Raw genomic sequence first — 22,720 nt, 5'->3', positions numbered from 1 at the left:
CTACAGTGTTTTTTATATTTACATCACCCCTGTATTTTTATAGCACCCCTGTATTTTTACAGCATACTGGACAGGGCCACAGCAACCCTGTATTTTTACAGTATACAGGAAAAGGCCACAGCACCCCTGTATTTTTACATAATACAGGGCAGGGCCACAGCACCTGTTTTTTTTTACAGCACACAGGACAGGGCCACAGTGTTCCTTTATTTTTACATCACCTCTGTATTTTTACAACACCCCTGTATTTTTACAGCATACAGAACATGGCTACAGCACCCCTGTATTTTCACGTCACCCCTGTATTTTTACAGCATACAGGACAGGGCCACAGCACCCCTTTATTTTCACATCACCCCTGTATTATCACAGCACCCCTTTATTTTTACAGCATACAGGACTGAGCCACAGCACCCCTATATTTTTACAGCATACATGTTAGGACCATAGCTACCCTGTATTTTCACAGCACCCCTGTATTTTTACAGCATACATGACAGGACAACAGCACCCCTTTATTTTTACAGCCTACAGGACAATGCCACAGTACCCCTGTATTTTTACAACATACAGGACAGAGCCACAGTGTTTGTTTATTTGTCAGTTTGACTCATTATATGCCGCGCTGGCTTTGGGACCCTTGACAGTGGTAGTTGTTGCTTTCATTTATTTTTATTTTATACACTTTGAAAAATATTTTTTCAAATATTTAAATATTCTATAATGCACATCTGCAGAACATATCTCCTTCTCAAAAACTGGGGGACACAGTGGGGTGACATGTGAACTGACCATGCCAGTTACATTAACGTGTTAAATTATATTTTCCTCTTAGAGAAAATAATAATAAAGAAAGTCCATTTATCAATCCTTTCTTTATTTTATAAGTAACACCTTATTTCTTGCAAACTTCTCACCTCTGCAGGGAGAAATATGCATACCTAAGGACAGAAAAGGGTGGTGCTGTGCTACTATATCTGCGGGACAGGTGGGTAGAGCTGCTGTGAGAGTGGATGTACTGCAATAACCACTAGTGTATAGTAGAAAAAAAGGCGTAAACTCCAGCACTCAGCTCACCATATGAAAAACATGCCAACACAATGGTTATATATATCTGTTTAATTTTCTGAAAATATAATATATATACTCAGATGGGATTAAAGTATAAAAATGTGAGTCTATGTCAAAGGTGTAAAATTATGATATAAAATGTGTGTTGACTCCTAATACTGGTATACAACAATAACACGGGACATAAACAACAAAAATAAATTAGGGTTTAAAATGTTACTCCTTAATGCAAATGGAATCTGCTTCAACATTTAAAAAAAAAAAGATGAATCAAAAAAACCACACAGTGATGTAGGTTGCATTCCTGCGTCTTACTCCCTTAACGATGTGTGTGGTGGAATGTAAAAATGAGGTCCAGTGACCGTTAGTTGTAGCCAAAAACCTCTCAGCTAGTAACAACGGGCCTAATTCTGAGTTGATCGCAGCAGCAAATTTGTTAGCAGTTGGGCAAAACCATGTGCACTGCAGGGGGACAGATATAACATGTGCAGAGAGAGTTAGATTTGGGTGGGTTGTATTCAAACTGAAATCTATATTGCAGTGTAAAAATAAAGCAGGCAGTATTTACCCTTCACAGAAACAAAATAATCCACCCAAATCTAACTCTCTCTGCAAATGTTATATCTGCCCCCCCTGCGGTGCACATGGTTTTGCCCAACTGCTAACAAACTTGCTGCTACGATCAACTCAGAATTACCCCCTATGTGTGCAATGCTGCAAATACCGGAGCCTGTAGTGGATGTAACAATAATTCAAGTAGGTCAGAGGTTGTTGAGAGATGTCACTTTCTTACCTCCTCCAGTCTTTTTACGTGGAAGAAAGTCCACTCCCGGTGTCCTATGGATGCTTATAGCTCCATTTCCGATAGAGAGAGTGTCTGCTGGCAGACCACCCAACCAGCCTTCTTCAGCACTGTGCGGCACTGGAGGGATTGATGCGATCTGGGATCAACGCATTTCACCTACAAGGCTTTGTCAGGAACCAAATTATTTGATACACGCTCCTTTCCGGATTTAAATAGCAGAGCAGATGCGTTCCAAAGTTACTAGGTTACTTCTGCACTGCTGTGTGTTCTAAATGGTCCTATTTATCCACCCATCCTTGGGGGGAGGTATAGTGATAATTCCACAGTCTATAATTGGTCAGAAAAAAATAATATTTCCGGACAACAGTAATAGTAAGTGCATCAAACAAACATACTAGTTGGGTATTAGACATAAAGACAACATATACGACAGTGCTCAAAATGTGACTGCTAAGGTGGGGCTAAAAATGTACCTGGTATAGTATCGTCCTCTTTCAACAATTGTAATAAATGTGTACCCATCTTCTTATTGCATACTTATGGTGAAAATACTATGTAAATTACTAGTAATAAAAAACACAAACAAAAAACAAGAAGCAAAACCAAAATCCAGAGAACAAAGAATATTCATGTTGGAGAGTTTTATACTGGAGTGGGATACTGTGGCATAGAGCTAATGTATTGCCTGAACCCCTAGCCTACAATAAGATATAAATAATAAAGTGCCCTACCTAGAAGAATGACAATATAGGCAAAGCCTAAAAAACCACTAGGGGTATATGTATAAACATATAAACATACTGTATATGGGGTACTATGTGGAATAGATGACCTATCCCCTATTAAGATACTTCTAAATGGGCAACAAGATACTTATTCTACTACATTATTATATGACACCTATGAAAAAAAGTATATAATATTTTGCAAAGAGAGTACTAGATGAGAATTCCTATGTAAATATGTGTAGATATACAATTTTCTTACTGTAAGAACGGGGTGATTTCGAAGTCAACATTTAAGCCTTTTGGGGTTAAGGTTCCCATAATATAAATAAACTTTGATTCTTCTCTTGACAGTCGCTGTTCAAAATTCCCACCTCTCCAGGGTAATATGACTTTCTTGATTCCCATGAATTTTAAGACATATGGATTGCTGTTATGCTTTTGCAAGAAATGCAGTGGGACACTATGATGTTCATTTTTATTTTTAATATTGCAAAGATGTTCTTGCACTCTTATATGGAGTTTGCGTTTCATTTTGCCGATATATTGCAAGCCACATGGGCACTCAAGGAGATCTATTACTCCTGTAGTTTTACATCCGATACGTTCTCTTATCTTTTATTGCCAGTTGTTAGAATTTGAGTGTACTGTCTCCATAGTTTTGACTGAATTCTGTCTAGTTTTTTAAAAACCGTAAATATTCCGCAGTATGAGAACCCATTTTTTATTTTTCCTCCTGCAGTGGTTGCGATTTCTTGATGACTTTTGATTATAGTTGACTTGATTGTTGGAGCTCTCTTATATACCACACGTGGTCATGATGGTAATAAATCTTTAAGCACTGTATCGATCTTCAGAATGTGCCAATTTGTTTTACACTTTGTTCTAATTTATAGCTTTGCAAACAGAAATTTGATATGAAGAGAATTGCATTGTCTTCTTTAACATCTCTTGGTTTGTACCTCAACAAATCTTTCCTAGTTATGCTCTAAATTTTTTCTTTAGATTCCCTTAATAGTTTAGAGTCATATATTTTTTCAGCAAAATTCTTTATCATGATGTTGGCTTGTCTGTTAAATCCATTTCTTTTGTGCAGTTCCGTTTTATGCACCTTAATTGGCCACCCAGAATATTTTTTACCCATGTACTATGATGATTACTTCTGCATGAAGATAACTATTGCTGTCGGTTGGCTTCACAAATGTTTTAGTTTTTATCTTGTTATTTTTCACTAAAATAGTTAATTCCAGAAAATTCACTGAACTCTTACTGATGGTACTTGTGAATTCCAAATTTGCATTGTTATTGAATAAACAGTTAGAATTCCATATGTTCTCCTTCCCAAAGTATGATGACATCATCTACATACCTCGCTCACAGATATAATTTATCAGCGTAGATGTTATTGTGCCAAATGGTTTCTAACTCCCACTGCTCTAAAAATAAATTTGCATAGGACAGGGCAAATTTTGTGCCCATCGCTATAGCCAAGCATTGTCTGTAGTGTATCCCGTTGAACCAAAATAAATTATGGGTAAGTATAAACCTAATGGATTCTATTAGAAAGTTCATCTGTTAATGTTTTTACAGTAGCTGGCATCATCCTCCAATCTTTTCATGACAAAATCACAACCAATGTCATGAGGACAGAAGAAGAGGGCACTAAGGGCATCTTTAACCTAAGTCATTATAAACTGAATAAAGCAAAAATGCAGTCCTTAGAAAAGGTTTAAAGTATGCACCGACTAACAAACTAAATAAATTTGATACGTTTATTGATTTGCATAAGTTTATACGGAAGTTGACTTTCAAGAAGTTCTTCCATAATGACAACGACATTCTGAATATATGCAACAACATCTAGAGGATGGGTTCACCCATACATTACTTAAAGATAAGTCATTATTTTACCCACAGTACTTAAAAGTGGGCAGTACGGATGGTGTAATGGTTAGCATTACGGCCTCACAGCACTGAGGTCATGGGTTCAATTCCCATCATGGCCCTAACTGTGCAGAGTTTGTATATTCTCCATGTACTTGCATGGGTTTCTTCCGGGTACTCCAGTTTCCTCCCACAATCCAAAAATATACCGGTAGGTTAATTTGCCCCCAACAAAATTAACCCCAGTGTGAATGTGTCTGGGTGTACATGTGATAGGGAATAAAGATTGTAAGCTCCACTGGGGCAGGGACTGATGCGAATGGGCAATCATTCTCTGGAAAGCACTGCGGAATATGTGTGCGCTATATAAGTAACTGGTAATACATAAATAAAAGTACCACAGATACAGACTTTCCAGAAGTTAGTGGAACATGACATCAAAACAATCCCCAACAAGGTGATAAAAAGTACATGGAACATCACCCGAGAAGAAAGATCGGCACTACAAGCACTCGGAAAGAATAAAGAAATTGTCATCAAGCCAGCTGACTAGGGAGGAGGGATTGTTATCCAAGATCATGAGAGGTATGTGAATGAGACCTTAAGACAACTACAAGATGAATCTACATACCAAATATTGAAGAAAGATCCTACTCCATAATATAATGAAGAATTTCAGGGTCTCCTGAGGAGGAGGAGAAGAAGCTTAGGCATCTTATCATAACAAGAAAGCGTGTACCTGGATCCAAAGAACTCTCTGATGCCAGTTTATTACCATCTCCCAAAAATCCATTAGGATTATGAAAATCCACTGGGAAGGCCAATAGTGGCAGGAACAAACTTGCTTATGGCAAAGCTGTCAGGGTACGTCGATAAATTTCTTCAACCTATTGTTGTTAAAAAGAAAGGATATATCAAAGACACAACTCAGGTTTTGATTATCCTGAACGAGATGGATTGGAAGGAAAAGTATGTTCTCATAACTTGCGACATTAAGGCCCTGTACACGTGTACCCAACATGACATTAGTTGTGATTTCATCAAGAAAAGATTGGAAGATGATGCCACCTAAAAACAAGAACAGATGAACTTTCTAATAGAATCCATTAGGTTTATCCTTATCCATAATTTCTTTTGGTTCAACGGAATACATTACAGATAACGCATGGGTATGGCGATGGGCACAAAATTTGCCCTGTCCTACGCAAATTTATTTTTAGCACAGTTGGAGTCAGAAACCAATTGGCACAATAACATCTACACTGATAAATTATGTCTTGGACGAGGTATATAGATGATGTCATCATACTTTGGGAAGGAGAACATACAGAATTAGAACTGTTTATTCAATATATAAACAATAACAATGCAAATTTGGAATTCACAAGTACCATCAGTAAGATTTCAGTGAATTTTCTGGACTTAACTATTTTAGTAGAAAATAACAAGATAGAAACTAAAACATTTATGAAGCCAACCGACGGCAATAGTTATCTTCACGCAAGAAATAATCATCATAGTACATGGGTAAAAAATATTCCAGGTGGCCAATTAAGGCGCATAAAACGGAACTGCACAAAAGAAATGGACTTTAACAGACAAGCCGACATCATGATAAAGAATTTTGCTGAAAATATATGACTCTAAACTATTAAGGGAATCTAAAGAAAAAATTCAGAGCCTAAATTGGAAAGATTTGTTGAGGTACAAACCAAGAGATGTTAAAGAAGACAATGCAATTCTCTTCATATCAAATTTCTGTTTGCAAAGCTATAAATTAGAACAAAGTGTAAAAAACATTGGCTCATTCTGAACACCGATACAGTGCTTAAAGTTTTATTACCATCATGACCACGTATGGTATATAGGAGAGCTCCAACAATCAAGTCGACTATAATCAAAAGTCATCAGGAAATCGCAACCACTACAGGAGTGTTCTCATGCTGTGGAATCTGTACTGCTTGTAAAAAAAACTAGACTGAATTCAGTCAAAATTATGGAGACAGTACACTAAAATTCCAACAACTGGCAATACAAGATAAGAGAACGTATCACATGTAACACCACAGGAGTAATATATCTCCTTGAGTGCCCATGAGGCTTACAATATATCGGTAAAATGAAACGCAAACTCCATATAAGAGTGCAAGAACAACTATGCATTATTAAAAATAAAAGGAAGCTCATAGTGTCCTAGTGAATTTCTTGCAAAAGCATAAAAGCAATCCATATGTCTTAAAATTCCCGGGAATCAAGAAAGTCATATTACCCTGGAGAGGCGGGAATTTTCAACAACTACTGTCAAAAGAAGAAACAAAGTTCATTTATAATATGGGAACCTTAACCCCAAAAGGCTTAAATGTTGACTACGAAATCACCTCATTCTTGCAGTAAAAAAAATGTATATCTAAACATACTTACATTGGTATTCTCATCTAGTACAGTACTCTCTTTGCAAGATATTATATACTTTTTTTCCATAGGCATCATATAATAATGTAGTACAATACATATCCCGTTGCCTATTTAGAAGCATCTTAATAGGGGACAGGTCATCTATTCCACATAGTACCCCATATATGTTTATATGTTTATACATATACCCCTAGTTGTTTTTTAGGCTTTACCTATTTTGTCATTCTTCCAGGTAGGGCACTTTATTATTTATATCTTGTTGTAGGCTAGGGGTTCAGGCAATACATTAGCTCTATGCCACAGTATCCCACTCCAGTATAAAACTCTCCAACATGAATATTCTTTGTTTTCTGGATTTTGTCTTTGCTTCTTTTTTCTGTTTGTGTTTTTTATTACTAGTAATTTACATAGTATTTTCCCCATAAGTATGCAATAAGACGATGGGTACACATATATTACAATTATTGAAAGAGGAAGATACGATACCAGGTACATTTTTAGCCCCACCTTAGCAGTCACATTTTGAGCACTGTCATTTATGTTGTCTTTATGTCTAATTCCCGACTAGTAAGTTTGTTTGATGCACTTACTACTACCGTTGTTCAGAAGTATTATTTTTTTCTGACCGATTATAGACTGCGGAATTATCACTATACCTCCCCCCAAGGATGGGCAGGTACGTATGACTATTTGAAATGCACAGCAGTGCGGAAGTGATCTATTAACTTTGGAACACATCTGCACTGCTATTTATATCCAGAAAGGAGAGTGTATCAAATGATCTGCTATCCTGATGAAGCCTTGTAGGTGAAACGCGTTGATCCCAGATCACATCGATCTCTCCAGTGCTGCACAGTGCTGAAGCGGGCTGGTTGAGTGGTCTGCCAGAATACACTCTCTACCTATGAAACACAGGCTATATGCATCCATAGGATACCGGGAGTGGACTTTCTTCCACGCAAAAAGACCGGAGGAGGTAAGAAAGTGACATCTCTCACCAACCTCTGACCCATGTGAACTATTGTTACATCTGCTATGGGCTCCAGTATTTGCAGCATTGCACACATACTTACTAACTGAGAGGTTTTGGCTACAACTAGCTGTCACTGGACCTCGTTATTACATTCCAGCACACACATCGTTAACGGAATAAAACGTAGGAGTGCACCCTACATCACTGTGTGGTTTTTTTTATTCATGTTTTTTTTTTAAATGATGAAGCAGATCCTATTTGCATTAATGAGTAAAATTTAAACCCTGCTTTATTTTTGTTGTGTATGTCCCATGTTATTGTTGTATACTGGTATTAGGAGTCAACACACATTAAACCTCATATAGGGGGTCATTCCGAGTTGTTCTCTCATTATTTTTTTGTCGCAACGGAGCGAATAGTCGCTAATGCGCATGTGCAATGTCCGCAGTGCGACTGCGCCAAGTAAATTTGCTATGCAGTTAGGAATTTTACTCACGGCATTACGAGGTTTTTTCTTCGTTCTGGTGATCGTAATGTGATTGACAGGAAGTGGGTGTTTCTGGGCGGAAACTGGCCGTTTTATGGGTGTGTGCGAAAAAACGCTACCGTTTCTGGGAAAAACGCGGTAGTGGCTGGAGAAATGGAGGAGTGTCTGGGCGAACGCTGGGTGTGTTTGTGACGTCAAACCAGGAACGACAAGCACTGAACTGATCGCAGATGCCGAGTAAGTGTGGAGCTACTCAGAAACTGCTAAGAAGTGTCTATTCGCAATTCTGCTAATCTTTCGTTCGCAATTTTGATAAGCTAAGATTCACTCCCAGTAGGCGGCGGCTTAGCGTGTGCAAAGCTGCTAAAAGCAGCTTGCGAGCGAACAACTCGGAATGACCCCCATAGTCTGAGGATTGTCCGTAACATAAACTATAACATCTTAACACTTACTTATAATAAATAAAGACACGGAGATTTGAATTTGGCAGAAATTGTTAGCTATTTATTTAAGTGAACCATTAACTGTGAATAATTAAACTAAAGTATGGTGGCCAGAAAGAACGGCTAAACAACCCTATCCCATAGATAACTATCTTATAAAAAAAGAACTGACGTAAACCTTCCAACAAACAAATAGGTATCCGCTCAACCTCCATCCTGACTACCCACCCATGAAGGTGATGAGGCTGCCACCCGAGAAGGCGGTCCAGCAGATGTAAACCAGTCAGCGAAGGAGAGCGCACCTAAAAATCAACCACCAAACGACCTCCAATCCACTCTTTAATACAACAAATGTTAACTTGCCGTTCTTTCCCGCCAACAGCGAAGTTCTGTTCCACAGAAACTACACCCCGCCACCATACCCCTAACCTACCGAACCAACCACCGAAAACAGATCCTCCAAAAACATAGATAGTCCCTGTCCTGTCAAGTGCACACCATCAGGTCTAAACAAGTAGAAGTACCAAAACTTGATCCGCTGATGCCAAACCACAGCACCGCCATGTGCCACCACAAACTTAGCCACCGCGGCATTCACCTTCCGGCTAGCCACATCAATCGCCCGACAATCCACCACTCCATGCCAACACAACCGCGGCACTATACAAGACCAGACAAGCCTACAGCCAGGCCAAGCGCCCGAAATCACTTGCAGATCCTGAATGATGGCCAATCGAAGATTCACTGCCTTCCTCCTACCTAGGTCGTTCCCTCCTAAGTGAATCACCAACAGTTTGGGGATGCCAAACCGCCGAACCTGCTCCATAAGCTTCACTTTCAGGTCATGCCAAAGCATACCACGAACACCTATCCACCGCACATCATCCGAACCCACAAAGCAAGGAGCCCCTTCCGCAGCCAAAAAATTGGCTGCCCAATAAACAGAGGAATGGCCAATCACCCACACATCACACAAATCCTCCCGCCAACCTAAAAGGGAAAAAACAGATAAACAAACGTGAATATGGGAGATAACCAAACCCAGCCCAGAACAGGAACCAACTATCAGAACGAGGATCTGTCAAAAAGAAAAATTGAATAGAGGACTATAACTTTCCTCTTGAACAAGCTTCAGGCCAATCGAAGCAACAGAAAGAAACAAAATGAAAAATCAAAATAACAAAAAGGGGGGGGAGGTTAGAGCTGGGAGGGGGTGGGGTTTGGGGGGAACACAGAATAACTCGGCTGGAGGTGAAACGTAAAAACCTGCTGACGTACTTGTAATTAGATGCCAATTAGCCGAATTGAATAAATTAAGCCAAATCAGTTTGTCAGTTCAGGCAAAAAATCGCGAAGCACTCCAGACCCCCTCTGCCAGCAGTGGCGAGTAGCTAGCCATCCGAGTAGGGAGGACAGGGGAGACAAACAATACAGCACGAACACACTGAACTGAAACACACAACGCAGTAACACAAACAACATGTTAGTAGAACAAACTCGCTTACGCAACAATGGGCCGAATGTAACGCTTATAAGCCGCCGACTTCCAGCGGCCCAAAGCCTTAATTTCGTCCACAGCGCGCCCTGCAGATGCTGCGGAAATGGCGGCCCCGATTCTAAAGGAATGGGAACCAAAGTCCCTAGGCGAGAGGCCAAAACTGGACAGGCAGCGCCGCATCATCCATGTAAACTGGTACTTCGTCAATGGCGACCCATCGTAATGTAGGAGCCAAGACCCCTCAGACGAGGTCCTGACCTCCGCATACTGACCAGCCAATGCCACCGGACAACAGTCCCCACCACCCGATGGTGTCAAAGTGAGCCAATGCCCTCTACCCATCTGATCAGTTTTTGAGCGGCGCAGCCTGCACAGCACAGACCCCCCACCCACAATAAAATCCGCGCGCCGCATAAAGGCCTCGGTTTTCTTAGAAGCCGCAACCAGCTCAGAAACCCTGAATGCACCATGGAACAGGCCAGCTGAAACAGGAGCGTTTCAAAACGGGAGTCCGCAACCCCCGCCACTGCCCCTAAGAGGGAAGAAAGCAGGGACGCATCAATAGGGCGTCGGCCATCGGGAGGCACCGGAGCCGAACGCGCCCAACCTCTAAGCGCCCTTGCCAGCAGGAAACCCTTCGTAAAATCCGGCATACCCTTCAATTTAGAATAAAAGGATATCCCGGCGAGGTACCGAGACACCATGGCCCTCAATCTCCCCGTTACGAAGAGTTGCCAAACGAAGTCTAGACACAAGCTCTGACCCCTCTTACCTCTAGGCCCTTGGTCACGGGAAAAGTATTCCCACTCCTTCCAGGCCCTACGGTATCCAGCGAGAGTGGACGGAGCCAAAGACAGCTCTGCTAGCCCTTCCAATCTGCCATGATGACCTGCCAAACATAAGAAGGGCAGGGCAAACCTACCGAATCAGCCTCCGGGGCCAACAAACAGAACCTATCCCACTGCCCCCTGGACAATACATCGGCGATCCCATTATCTACCCTGGGGACGTGTTGCACCCGAAACAGAATATTGCAGCGCAAACAGGTTAGCACGAGCCGTGACAACACTCGGAGGACCCGCAGGGCCTTAGCCCTTTGGTTGTTAACCGCGTGCACGACCCCCAAGTTATCGCAACGGAAGAGAATACTGCGATCGCGCAGTCGCTCCCCCCAAACTTCCAAGGCCACCATGATGGGAAAGAGCTCCAGCAAGAACAGGTTGCCGGTCAGCCCCTCCCTCGACCAAGACTCGGGCCAAGAGGCCGCGCACCAAGCCCCGTCCAGGTAACAACCGAACCCCGAGGAGCCCGCCGCATCTGTAAACAACTGCAATTCGAAACTGTCAACGAGCGGGGCCATCCAGATCCATACACCATTGAAATCCACCAGGAACGAAACCCACATAGCGAGGTCCCGCCTAATCTCTGCCGAGAAACGGACAAAATGGTGCGGCCTGGACACCCCGGCAGTGGACCGCTCCAACTTCCGTCAAAAACCCTGCCCATGGGAATCACCCGACAGGCAAACTTCAACCGACCTAAGAGGGATTGCGCCTCCTGCAACGTAACCTTACTTCGTTCCAAGCACTGCGCAATGGACTCCCGTAGCTGCATGACCTTGTCCTGAGGCAGCCGGCACGCCCCCCGCGACCGTATCGATCTCGATACCTAAAAAGGACAAGCAGAAGAGGGGCCCCTCCGTCTTATCCTCGGCCACCGAGACGCCAAAATGCCCCAGCAATGCCCGCAGCGAGAACAGCAGGAAACCACAGCGAGGAGAAGGCGCGGGCCCCATGCACAAAAAAATCATCCAGGTAATGTAAAATCCTGCTACCTCCGCAAGAATACTCCACACACCAATGTAAAAAGGTGCTGAACTTTTAAAAAAAGGCACATGAAACGGAACACCCCATAGGCAGACACTTGTCAATGAAGCATTCCTTCCCGACGCGGAAACCCATGAATCGAAACGACTCCGGGTGCAAAGGGAGCAAGCGAAAAGCCGATTCAACATCCAGCTTAGCCATGAGGGCCCCCGGGCCACACTCCTGGACCAAGCCCAGAGCATCCTCAAAGGACTGATACACCACCGAACAATCTTCCGGCGAAATTGCATCGTTCACCGTGGACCCCGATGGATAAGACAAATGCTGAATGAGCCGAAACTTACCCGGGGCCTTTTTGGGCACAACCCCCACCGGGGAAATAATCAAATCCTTGATAGGTGGCTGCGCAAAGGGGCCCGCCATTCTCCCTAGGCAAACCTCCTGTTCCACTTTACCTCGAAGCACGTCAGGGAAATCCCGGGCAGACTGCAGGTTCCTGGCGGCCCAAACTAAAACATCCCCCACCACAGGCAAAGGAAAACCTGACGCAAAACCCTCCCGCTGAAATCTTGCGTCGTCTGTGTTTGGGTACCATCCTAACCATTTTAGCATGGCCCCCAAACGAACCGGGGTCGGCGCCCTAACTAGCGGCAAGCCCGCCCATTGCTCTTCCGGCAGGGCCAGCGGCCGCCTTGGCACCAGGACGCCCCCCGCGGAAGCAATTGGAAGCAGGGTGGGATCCGTTACATCGCAAGCAAAGGTGTCGAAAACGACACCGTTGCCCCAGGGGGCACGTGGCATTGTTGAACGCGAAACAGTTCCCCTTCGCCGGTGTCTGCTGCCGAGAACGGGCTGCGTTCCAAGGGCGGCGCGTGGACCCTCAACCGCTGGTCGAAACTGACTCGCCGTTGCGACCTGCGCCACCGGCGCCCCCTTTGCCACCATCTTCACATCCTGCGCTCGCGTGACCCAAAGCCATACCTCCACGTCTTTGCATCCAAAGTCAATGACGTGTAGGCAATCGTGCTTCTGACGGAACTGTTTGTCGTACTGCAGCCACGAATCATCCTAAGACTGACGCTGCATGTCATGCACGAGGTGAATATACCTGATGACGTTCATGTGTTCATCAGGGCGATCCTCCAAGTAGCACGCCACGAAAACACAGAAACCCGCCAACCAGTTGTCATACGATCGAAAGGCCTCCGTCCCAATACCGCCCTTCGTGAGCGCTTCCTTACCTTCCCTCTTGGTGTCCTCCATCAACGTAAAGAGGTCGACATATTCCCCCCGTCTAATCTTCCTCCTGCAACTCTCCTGCAATCCCCGCAAGACTGCCGTGTACTCGCAGCGAACCACGCCCGGCAAATTACGCCTCCTCCTTTCCCGTCGAGAACTACCACTACTCTTCCGAGACCACTTATCCCGGTGCCGCGCCTCACGCCGCGCGTACCTGATAGCCCTCTTCCTAGCCTTCGCGGTGCTACTAACCGCAGACTGGCACGACAAAGAAGAGGAATAACTACTCGACGTACTGCCGTACGAGGAAGAAGAGGACCCTAGTGACATAGCAACAGTATCGGCGTCCCACTCACCGGCGAGCCCGCTTCCGGAAGGCGATACGATGGCCACGACCGGCTCCTCGTCCCGATCGCTATCCGGAACCGCACCTGAAAAAGAAGGGACAACCGCCCCCGGAGCCGAAGCCCCCCTGGCGGGAATGAAAGCAGACGCCCCCACGGGCGATGGGGTAGTGCTACCCAGCAACACAGCGGCGGAGCCCAGACTGCGACACACCTGTAGAAACTGCACCATGGCTGGGTCAGACGCACTTGGGGGAACAGCCGCATCGCCCGAAGCGGGAACCGATGAAACGCCACACGGGGACAAAGCCGTCAAAAACGGCGCAAACGCTGCCGTCATGGCCGACAGTGCCGACGCAACGGCAGAGGGATCCGGAGCCGCAGCTCCAGAGGTCCTCCCAGCACCCGGGTCCACAGCCGGGATTGGTTGAACCGCGCCGGCACGCCGCCCAGGTCGGCCCCGCCGGGAACCGGCACTAGCCGCCCCAATAACCCCCGTTCCCTCCTGCGGTGCATCTCGAGCCACCGAGCCGCTCCGGCCCCCACTGGCCCCGCCCACCGGGAGAACCCGCTGCCTTCTGCCACCAGCCAGAACCCCCCCCCCGGCACCCCGCCATCACTACCATAGGCCCCCGGGAGCCCCCCCGTCAGAGCGGGGAGAGCACCCCGGGAGTCCAGCTGCCCCACGGGCGCATGCACGCGCCCGCGATCCGGACTGCGCCAGCCTCACCGGACGGCCCGTGGAAGGTTCACTGTCCCCCTCCATAGAGGCAATCCCCTCATGCTCTGGGGAGCCGCTGGTGACTCTCAGCGGTGGAGAGCGCAGGGAACGCGCGTGCGGCGGCCGCGGCCTGGCCTGCGATGGGGTGGACGCACGCGCCGCTGCGCGCGCCCGAGAGAGCGCCCGCAGCAGCGCCAGCAGGCACAGACCCGGCCGCGAGCAGAGCGCTCCGGTCCGTTGCACCGGAGGCCGGCTCCCGAGTAGGGGACGCATCAAGGAAGCGGGCAGGGGGGGGGGGGGCAGAGGAGCGGCGAGGACGGGGCATGTCAGGCTAATGTATAATCCCGGGCAATGAGGACAGAGGGGGCACAGCAACAGCAGCTATGACAAGAGCACTCAAAAATAAGATGCAGCACAGCAAGAGACAAAGGGGGGTAGAGCACTTACCCTCACCACGACAAAAGCAGAAGAGGCTGACCCAGACCCTTTCTCAGGCTTAAGAACCCATTCCACCTACCCCCAACATTCATTCCTGTTGGCTAACAATAAAACTCCCATAATGCCTTACCGTCCTGCCCCCAGGCTAGCTGAGGTTTAACCCACTCCTCTCCTATTCTGTCAATTTGTTCTCCTTTCTATCATCATTTTACACCTGTGACATAGACTCACATTTTTATACTTTAATCCCCTCTGAGTATATATAAATTATATTTTCTGAGAATTAAACAGATATATATTTCAACTATTGTGATAGGCATGTTTTTCGTATGGTGAGCTGAGCACTGGAGTTTACCCCTTTTTTCTGAAATTTGTATACCTACTGTGTGCTCATTAATGTTTCTATCATGGGTGCAATGTGTGCAGTGCACATGGACCCCTGGGGCTATTGGGGGCCCACACCGCACACACTGCACCCATAATGTTTTAATATTCACCTTCTGGAGTCTCGTGATGGGTGCTGCAGCCAGGGCAAAAAAATCACTCCCAAAATGGCTACCGCCAATTGTCTTTGGACCATGATGGGTGCATTGTTTCCGGGGACCTGCGCATGTACAGTAGACTCCGGCACAGTGACCAAATTCTAGGGTGCCGTGGAGAAGAGGGGGCATACCCGGAGTCTGCACATGGGTCATCTCCTGTCTTAAAACCTGTGGGTGCTGTTGCACAAATTGCAGTCAATTACAAATCCTAATCTGTGTTTGTATCATTGATCTTCTATTTTACACTTTGTAAGCGACCTCCTGTGTTTGTATGTGACAGCTAAAACCAAAACATAATTTGTGCGGAGGCCGCAACGTGTGCTCTATCAGGAAATGTAACACTATATATACTATATACCATCTCCCAATTGTTTATCCATTTACTGCTAATAATATTATTGCAATTTTCTTTAAACCATAAAGCACTGCCATAGTATGCAGCACTGTACACAATGCAGATCATTGCACAAAGACATTATATAAGATTTATTTAAGCTAAAGGTAAAGATGGCCTTGCCCAATTGATATTACTATCAAAGAGGTTTAACAAACACTTACAGTATTATTACTAGCTTTATTATAAACAGTTACTGTTATAGCACCAGCATATACCATTGCGTTTACAACTGGAAACAAAATGGTAGTAAAAAATGATTTAGTAATAACAGTCAGACAAAGAGGGAAGAGGGCTCTTCTTGCAAGCTTGCAATCTATACTTGATATAGGGCCCAATTCAAGGTTGATTGCAAAACAACATTTTCCTCTAATGGGCAAAACCATGTGCACCGCGGGGGGCAGATATGATATGTGCAGAGAGTGTTAGATTTGGGTGGTATGTGTTCAAACTGTAATCAAAATTGCTCTATAAAAATAAAGCAGCCAGTATTTACCCTGCACAGAAACATAATAACTCACCCAAATCTAACTCTCTCTGCACATGTTATATCTGCCCCACCTGCACTGCACATAGTTTTGCCCATTAGAGGAAAATGTAGTTTTGCAACATAAAGTTGTGGAATAATACTGTACAGTAGCTGCTGCTCCAGAATGAGTTGTTCTGTCACTATGGATCTGTGTGTCAGTTGGAATCTGTGTGTTCATTTTTTCTCCATGAGTCTCTATTTCAGTGTATTTGCATCAATCCTCCATTGTGGTTCTATGTCAGTATGTCTTTGGGTGGGATATATCAATGGCAAATTGCAGTCAAAACTCCCAAAACATTTTCTGAGGTTTGACCACATTTTCTATTTGTTCAAAGCTAGAGCTTGTACCCAATAAGCTGATGGGCTTCTTCCAGCAGAGTACCTTGGGAGGGATCCAATAGCAGAAAGATGACTTTTCCGAGTGATTTTTTTTCCAGTGGCGGCTCCAGTGCAGTCCAAAATTCAAACAGGGGAGCAACACCAACTGCAACTCCATGCGCTGTCAAACATCGCTGGCCAGGACTCACTGGCAGTAGGTGTGGCTCTCCTAATTGAATCTTGGACTGCGCTGCAGCCCCACCTCTGAAGCCACTGCTGCTTTTTTTCTGTGATGCCAGAGCAGATTAAAGCTTTTGGTCTGTAGATGCGCCGAATTATATAAGCATTGCAATTGGTTGCTCTGTTTCCGAGTTATGTGGCAAAATGTCCGCCTGCCATTTATAATGCATTGTCATTGTGACAGTTTTTGAACTATCCCTATGCACCTGCTGGCTGACCTGGAACATGTGACATCCTTGGTGGTCTGGAAACTGTGACAGTTATTTGCAGCCTCCCACTAAACAGAGATTTTTTTTCTAAATTCTGCTTCTAATGGGGTGAAAAGGGGTAAAATGTTCTGCCCAGCAAACATTTGCCCATTTGAAACTAGGAACATCAGTTAGTTGTTATTATTATTATTATTATTATTAGTTTGAGCCATTATTATTTCTGTATGGTTCTTGATGTTATTTTATATTAAAAAAGTAAACTACATATAAATAAAACTTATGCAAGCCCACCTATAGTGCTGAGTGAATTCACAATATATTGCTCTTTGGGTAGATATGTGAGGATTTTTGCTTCAAATGTCAGTCAACAATATCAACAACATCAAAAAAATGTTTCTGTCCTTTATGTGAGATGTGCCAGCTGAACATCACAATGCACATGAAGAGGGAATGACTGGATGGATAATCCGGAAACTGTCAAGCATTAAGAACCTGTTTTCTCTGTGTAACAGACTGCAAAACTGATATGGTCACACTAATCCTTTTCTGTTTACTTTTGATGTACTGTATATACAACCCCAGAAATTCAATATCCATACTGTATTTACACAAGAAGATAAAAAATACTGAATTTTGGACTTAGCAGATATATAAGATATGGGTTTATAATACTTTAAAGCTATACTTTTCTACTAAGAAATTCAGATTATTGCATATTTCTAGAAGAGATTAGGAAATAGAAGCAAACCAGTTTGCTATAGTTTATAGTGTAGTTCAGTGGTTCTCAAACTTTTTTGAAACACAGCACCTGAGAGTATCATATTTTTGTTTCACGGCACCTCTAGGCCAAAAGTTTGTTACTGAGAAATGTAAAAATAAATATTAAATTAAGTACATTGTGTTTATACAGTATGTCATCCTTATGGTCAGTTATGTGGTGGGGTCAAGATTTTCTTCTGTTTGTCCACTTATTTTATGATTGACAGCACCAGCGCTGGTTATGATTATTACATTGACCATAAATAATCCATGGCACGTCTGCAAGGGTTCTGAGGCATCGTAGGGTGCCATGGGACACAGTTTGAGAACCACTGGTGTAGTTGTTTATGCTCCTAGTTTTAAATATAGGAACCAATAAGTCATCATTTTAATTAATGTATTTTAAATTCACTGAACTGACTTAAGGACCACAGGACAAACAAACTGTACTGATTGATGCAGCTTAAATTTGGTTACCATAGTCTTCTCTAATAATAATAAAATAGTAATAATAATAATAATAATAATAATAATAATAATAATAACAACAACACAAGTACTCCTAACAGTAATGGAACTACTACAAATGTAGGGTTTGTGGCAACTAGATAACCTGAAGTTGAAGGTGCACAGCAAATCCAGTCCAGCCTCCCAAGTGATTCAGCATGATATGCTGATGGACGAGATGCTGGTTGTCAGAATACTGACAGCGACATCCTGACCATCAAAATCTAGACAACCCCCAGAAAGTACCCTAAGCCTCCCCTGCCCCCAACGCTAACCCTCCCTTGTGAGTGCCTAACCCTTCCCAGTGGTGCCTAACCCTAACCCTCACCAATGGTGCCTGTCCCTAACCCTTCCTTCCCCGTTGCCTAAACCTAAATCTCCCTGCTTGGTGCCTAACCCTAACCTTCCCTTGAAAGTAAGGATGAGCGGGTTTGGATCTCAGAAATCCAGACACCCCCCCCCCCCCCCCCCCCAGACTTCACGATCCGAGTCCGGCTCGGCTTTTCCCGCCAGTCTCAGTTCCCATAACGAGGCAAAACAACATCATCCTGGTGTCGGATTCTCGCTATATCTGGACTTTTGTATATGTTGCGCCTCCCTCCCCACCATCTTCACTCCAGTCCTGGAGAGTGTAGCGAGAGGATGTGTCTCCTCAGTGTCTGTGCAGGAAAGTGGCGTGGCGCTTGGGGTGGTGACCTGCTCTTTGTATCATTCCAGTGGTGCTGTCTTGTGCTGCATCAGTCCAGTGGTAGTGTCTTGTGCTGCATCAGTCCACTCACAGTGGTGGTGTCTTGTGCTGCCATAAGTCCAGTGCTGCTGTATAAGTCCAGTCCAGTGGTGCTGTCTTGTTCTGCATCAGTCCAGTGGAGGTGTCTTGTGCTGCATCAGTCTAGTCACTCCAGTGGTGGTGTCCTGTGATGTCATAAGTCCAGTGGTGCTGCTGTATAAGTCCAGTCCAGTGGTACTGTCTTGTGCTGCATCAGTCCAGTGGTGGTGTCCTGTGCTGCCATAAGTCCAGTGGTGGTGTCCTGTGCTACCATAAGTCCAGTGGTGCTGCTGTATAAGTCCAGACCAGTGGTGCTGCTGTATAAGTCCAGTCCAGTGGTGCTGCCGTATAAATCCAGCAGTATTGTCGTAGGTCATGCGTACTGACATACAAGTCCAGTGGTACTGCTGTATAAGTCCAGGGTTACTGTCATATATGTCTAGTGGTACTGTCGTATAACTCCAGCGGTACTGCCATATAAGTCCAGTTATTACAATAACTTCAAATAAAAGGATTATTATCCAAATAATTTTTACAGGGTTTGCCCTGTGTGGTGTAGCGGTATGCTCACCTGTCCTGAATATTATTATAACAACTGCAAATAAAAAGGTTTATTATCCAAATAATTTTTACAGGCTTTGCCCTGGATGGTGTAGGGGTACGCTTGCCTGTGCTGATTATTATTATAATAACGCCAAATAAAAGGGTTATTATCCAAATAATGTTTACAGCCTTTGCCCTGTGTGGTGTAGGGGTACGCTCTCCTGTGCTGCATATTATAATAACTCTAAATAAAAGTGTTATTATCCAAATAATTTTTACAGGCTTTGCCCTGTGTGGTGTAGGGGTATGCTCTCATATGCAGCATATTATTATAATAAAAACTTCAAATAAAAGGGTTATTATCCAAATAATTTTTACAAGCTTTACGGTGTGAGTGTGATTTAGGGGTATGCTCTCCTGTGCTGCATATTATTATAATAACCCCAAATAAAAGGGTTATTATTATCCACATAATTTTTACAGGTTTTGCCCTGTATGGTGTGGGGGTACGCTCTCTCCTGTGCTGCATATTATTTAATAACTCCAAATAAAAGTGTTATTATCCAAATAATTTTTACAGGCTTTGCCCTTTGTTTCGTAGGGGTACACTCTCCTGTGCTGGATATTATTATAATAACTCCAAATAAAAGTGTTATTATCCAAATAATTTTTACAGGGTTTGCCTAGTTTGGTGTAGGGGTACGCTCTCCTGTGCCACATATTGTTATATAACTCCAGAAAAATAATGGAGAACAAAAATTTGGAGGATAACATAGTGAAAGATCAAGAACCACTTCCCCCTAGTTCTGAAGCTGCTGCCACTAGTCATGACATAGATGATGGAATGCAATCAACGTCGTCTGCCAAGGCCGATGCCCAATGTCATAGTAGAGGGCGGCATGTAAAATCCAAAAAGCCAAAGTTCAGTAAACTGACCCAAAAAAATAAATTAAAATCATCTGACGAGAAACATAAACTTGCCAATATGCCATTTACGAAATGGAGTGGCAAGGAATGGCTAAGGCCCTGGAGTGGTTCAGCTTCACATGACGATGGAAGCCCTCATACTCCTGCTAGAAAAATGAAAATAGTTAAGCTGGCAAAAGAACAGCAAAGAACTGTGCGTTCTAAGATGGTATCACAAGTCCCCAAGGAGACTCCAAGTGTGTCGGCGGTTGCGATGCCTGACCTTCCCAACACTGGACGGGAAGAGGTGGCTCCTTCCACAATTTGCACGCCCTCTGCAAGTGCTGGAAGGAGCACCTACAGTCCAGTTTCTGATATTCAAATTGAAGATGTCACTGTTGAAGTACACCAGGATGAGGATATGGGTGTTGCTGGCGCTGAGGAGGAAGTTGATGATGAATATTCAGATGGTGATGTGGTTTGTTTAAATCAGGGAACGGGGGAGACAGTTGTTGTCCATGGGATTAATAAATCCATTGTCATGCCTGGGTAAAATATAAAAAAATCCACCTCTTCGGTGTGGAATTATTTCTCCACAAATCCGGACAACAGCTGTCAACCCGTGTGTTGACTTTGTTAATCCGTAATAAGTAGGAGTAAGGACGTTAACCAGCTAGGAACATCCTTCTCTAATATGTCACCTGCAGTGCTTTTATCAGAAGTCATTGTCAATTTCAGAAACTTTGGGTAAGAGCATAAGCAGTCCACTGACACCTACATCCCTTCTACCTCTTGTACCCAAGCTCCTGCAATTCACATTACCAACTCCCTCAACGTCAATTTCCTTCTCAGTCAGGAATGACAGTAATCCTGCAGGTCATGTCACTGGCATGACTGATGAGTCCTCTCCTAACCGGGATACCTCCGGAGGAACCTTGTGGTAAATTTACTAAGATGGGAGCTCTAGTTAAGGTGGGATGTTGCCCATAGCAACCAATCAGATTCTACTTCTCATTTATCTTGCACCTTGTAGAAGATAATACCTGGAATCTTACTGGTTGCTATAGGCAACATCCCATATTAAATAGAACTCCCATCTTACTAAATTTACCCCCTTGAGTGGTGCACCTACTGCCGCTGCTACCGCTGCTGTTGTTGCTGCTGGGAGTCGATCGTCATCCCAGAGAAAAAGTCGGAAGACCACTTGTACTACTTCAACTAAGCAATTGAGTGTCCAACAGTCCTTTGCAAGGAAGATGAAATATGATTGCAGTCATCCTGTTGCAAAGCGGATAAGTGAGGCCTTGACAGCTATGTTGGTGTTAGACGTGCGTCCAGTATCTGCTATTAGTGCACTGGAATTTCGACAATTGATGGAGGTGGTGTGTCCCCGGTACCAAATCTCATCTAGATTCTACTTCACTAGGCAGGCGATACCAAGAATGAACAGAGACATCAGAAAAAGTGTCCACAGTGTCCTAAAGGATGTGGTTGTACCCACTGTCCACTTAACCACGGACATGTGGACAAGTGGAACAGGGCAGACTAAGGAACATGGGGCTAATTCAACAAGGAACGAAAAACTGCAAAAAATCTAAAACATTGCGAAAATACGTTAAATCTGAGACAAAAAATAAAATTTCTGAAACAAAAAAATAAAACTTCTGAGACATAGCAAAAACTGTGTATGCAATATGAAAACTAGGTGTGTAGGGGCGTACTAAAGGGCTGGACTCGCAAAAACTACGTGCAGGGGCGTGTTGTGGCGTTATGCAGATTTTAGATAGGCGGAGCATACACATTTTTTTGTAACTGAACGCACATTTATGGTGTGCAGTTTCTGAAGTCAACCTTAAAATCTGCACATGCTGACCTCAGTAATAGAATGTTTGATGTATACAGCAATCATTGCTTCATTACACCCAGCTGAAACTGCTCACACTGCTGTCCACAATTCAGTTTATTCAGCTGCATTGAAATTTAACAACATGTAAGGGAGCTTTAAACTATTTAACACATGTATTACTTTAAAATTTGTTAGTAGTAACCTAATAATTCTTTAAGTTAATAACAATGCAGGTTTGTTAAGAGCACACTTGTTTTCCTACAAACATGTACAATAATATTTACAAGCAAGA

The 22,720-nt window shown here is 44.0% G+C and overlaps 1 long non-coding RNA gene across 2 annotated transcripts in view; it reads left to right on the top strand.

The window, feature by feature from the left end:
- LOC134965475 (uncharacterized) overlaps positions 1-22,720 on the top strand; it is a 67,677-nt gene that overhangs the window by 31,699 nt on the left and 13,258 nt on the right. For both annotated transcript variants that reach the window (XR_010188389.1, XR_010188388.1), the window contains exon 4: positions 926-988. This is a non-coding gene — a long non-coding RNA (uncharacterized LOC134965475). The remainder of the gene's footprint in view (positions 1-925; positions 989-22,720) is intronic.

Source organism: Pseudophryne corroboree, chromosome 10 (assembly GCF_028390025.1).
Source record: "Pseudophryne corroboree isolate aPseCor3 chromosome 10, aPseCor3.hap2, whole genome shotgun sequence".
NCBI classification, from domain to species: domain Eukaryota; kingdom Metazoa; phylum Chordata; class Amphibia; order Anura; family Myobatrachidae; genus Pseudophryne; species Pseudophryne corroboree.
The sequence above is the reverse complement of the archived record's forward strand: the minus strand, read 5'-3'. Positions and strand labels throughout refer to the sequence as shown.